The sequence below is a fragment of the Dendrobates tinctorius genome, unplaced genomic scaffold (assembly GCF_039654945.1).
Source record: "Dendrobates tinctorius isolate UK_male_01 unplaced genomic scaffold, ASM3965494v1 ptg000015l, whole genome shotgun sequence".
In the NCBI taxonomy this organism is placed as follows: Eukaryota; Metazoa; Chordata; class Amphibia; order Anura; family Dendrobatidae; genus Dendrobates; species Dendrobates tinctorius.
Window position 1 is genome coordinate 53,737,113 of NW_027361683.1, and position 3,451 is coordinate 53,740,563.

Sequence of the window (3,451 nt, forward strand, 5' to 3'; positions counted from 1 at the left end):
TTTTGACTAATGTTTTTTTTTAATCAGAAAAGAGGAAATCTGTCGTCGGGCACAAACCATCAGGGTATTTGTAACGGGGTCTACCCAAGCTGGGGTACCTCTTTCAGTACCACCCCGTGTTTTCGGAGGTCCGCTCTGCATTGGCTGGAGTCTGAATGAATGACGCTGGATGGAATTCCTTGGTTACATGGGCGCATATAAAAGATCACTGCTTCTCCACGTATTTCCAGTCTGACAACACTTTACTCACAGGACACAGAATATATCACACAGATACAGAGGGCCGGCCAATAGAAAAGCGGCAGGCTAGACATGCATTACAAAAGCCGCAGGTGGCCAGAGCCTGCCGATGTTTACTGTGGGAATTACAAAGGTGGGGGGAAGGGGGGACAAAAGGAGAATATCGTGTCCCCTCTGCCCAGGGCGCAGCCTGTGGGCTGATGCATTAGGGACATGCATCTCACATAGAACCTATTATACATACATATAACTGCACAACATATTCTGGGTGCTGAGTGGTTCTGTAACACGTAACACGATTGTCACACCAGAAAATCTACAGTAAATCAACAACAAAATCCATGTTGCACATTTTGCTGTGGCTTTACCACAGATTTCACTTTTTCTTTGCAAATGGTGAGATCTGCACCTTAGACTAACAGGCTGCAGATGTCAAATTCACAGTGCTGATCAATTTAGTCTGTAGAATATCTCCTTGCAACGTGTGGGTTTTGTTTGGTAACATCCACCATGCTATCTGTTAGGCTGTGTGCACACGTTCAGGATGTTTTGCTTTTTTTTGCGTTTCCCCCAGCAAAAACTCTTAAACACATGCATTAAACATCCTATTAGAATGAATTCCGCAATTTTTGTGCACATGATGCGGTTTTTTTCGGCAAAAGTGCATCGCGGAAAAAAACACAGCATGTTCATTAATTTTGCAGAACATCTGCAGATTTCCCACTATGTTCATTGTATTAGGAAGTTCCGGAAAGAACGCGAAAAATGCGGATTTCCTGAGAAGGAGTCCAGTTTTTCTCAGGAAAATTCTGCTTAAGTGGGCACATAGCCTAAGGGTAGGTTCACACGAACATATAAAAAATCGTTCAGTTTTTTTTTTCCTCAGGGTCATTCGTGTTCTGTCCTTATACAATCCGTAGCTATTAATCATTTACAGATTCCTATGTTACAGAATTGCAATAGATTTGTAAATATCAGATTCCATACCGTCCCTGTATAGCATACAATTTTTTTTTTTCAAGCAGACAGACTTGAATGGGTGAGTCTCATCTGATTTCCCGAGGAAACTAGTGCATGCTGCAAGTGCTGTCGTGTGCCCCCCCAATAAAAAAAATGGCTGTCAGTCAGCAGTTGCAATACCACCTTATATATCGTCTATAATTTCAAGGAATCCATTCTAGTGACAGATTCACTGACATAAAAATTTGACTTTATTATTTGTAAGACAAACCCAGGAGTGAGCCTGAAGAACAGAAGAGATAACTATAATCAGTGTCGGACTGGGGTACGAAGGGCCCACTAGTAACATTGACTTTGGGGGCCTACTTTTCACCTGCATAAATATTACACTACCCTCATTCACAAATTTACCTATAGCTCTATATAATAATAAACTGGAAAGTTTGGTTAATGAATGATGAGATGCTGCTTTTGTCTGTACAGAGTTAATCAAGTGAATTATGCCAAGTACTGCCCATACAGTGGGGTTGGGGGCTCAGATCTTCTCACAGGGGCCCACCGGGGAATTCCCCTGTTACCCTATGGGCCAGTCCGAGCCTGACTATGTCAAGATTTCTTTTATGTTTGTAGGGTCTTCTGTTGGCTCTGGTTTACAAATACTAACCAAATACACAATTGTGAATGATTACTCATAGTACTGGCCCCAACTTGTCTTTTACAGCAGAACTACTAAGAACATTACATTTTAGCAACTCTTCTTTCATTAGCTTGAACCAGGGGTGGGCAATTCGTTTTCCAGAGAGGCCACATGAGAGACTGTGACTGTTGTGGAGGGCCAAACCAATAGGACGAAATGAATTCTACTCAATATTAAAATCAATATATAATTATAATATTATTGATAACTATATTAATTGTATCACTTAAAATTGAGCAGAATTAAGTATGCTGACTTCCCCCTATATATTGTTTGATCCCGAGTACAGCCCATTCTGTATATCATTTGAGACCCCCCACAAGTATATACTGCATGAGCCCCACACCTTCGTCCCCCGTATGCGGCATGAGCCCCACACAGCCTACCTGTATACACTGCATTAATCCCACACAGACTCCCTATATACAATGCGTGAGTCCCACACAGCCTCCCTATGTACACTATGAGGCCCACACAAGCCTCCCTATATACACTGCATGAGCCCCACACAGCCTCTCGATATACTGCATGATGCCTCCATAGCCTCCCCATGTGCAGCTTTTCACCCCCATATGCAGCACCATGTGCAGCATGTCACCCCCTATATGCAGCACCATGTGCAGCATGTCACCCCAATATGCAGTATCATGTGCAGCATGTCACCCCAATATGCAGCATCATGTGCAGCATGTCATGTCCATATGCAGCACCATGTGCAGCTTGTCACCCCCATGTGCAGCATGTCACCCCCACATACGGCATCATGCCCACCCAAACATCCCATACACATGAAAAAAACAAACACATTCTCACCTCGGTCCCGTTCCCCGGTGCTCTGCTTCTCTCACTGCCTCCAGTGCGCTGACTCTCCGCGATACACAGCTGACACGATGAAATGACGTAATCGCGTCAGCTGTTTCACACGCTGATTGGTGGAGGAAGTGGCCAGAGGCCCCTCCTCCACCAATGCAGTCAGCACCTATGGAGAAAACAAGCGGGCGGGCACGGTGCGGACCGTGGGCCTTTGGTTTCCAGTCCCACGACTGTCTCGGTCCGCGGGCCAGACTCAGACAGCCAGAGGGCCAGATGTGGCCAGCGGGCTGCACTTTGCCCGGGTCTGGCTTGAACAGTTCAATAGTGATAATTGATGAGGATTGCGATATAGATCCATACAATGTGTCTGTGATAGAATTTAGAGCACAGGATATAGGAGTTGTCATGTGGATACTATCACTTAATTACTGAAGGTGTCCGGTATCCATTTGCCAAAGTATGAGGTTATCATCTGCTTTTTATTGATCTGATGATCAGTGTGTGCAGACACAAATGTACTAAAAATAACATTTTACTGAAACTACATAAATCATGGCACATTGCACCTACTAGATGGTAGCCTTCAAATTCCTGTAACTTGCTTCATCCTTTGGTCCTCCATATCCACCCATACAGACGGGCATACACTAGACCTAATCTTAATCCATCTCTGTAGCCTATCTGACCATCTACTCACTTTCTCATCCATGACTTCTACATTCCCAAGTCCAGCAGCAGCTA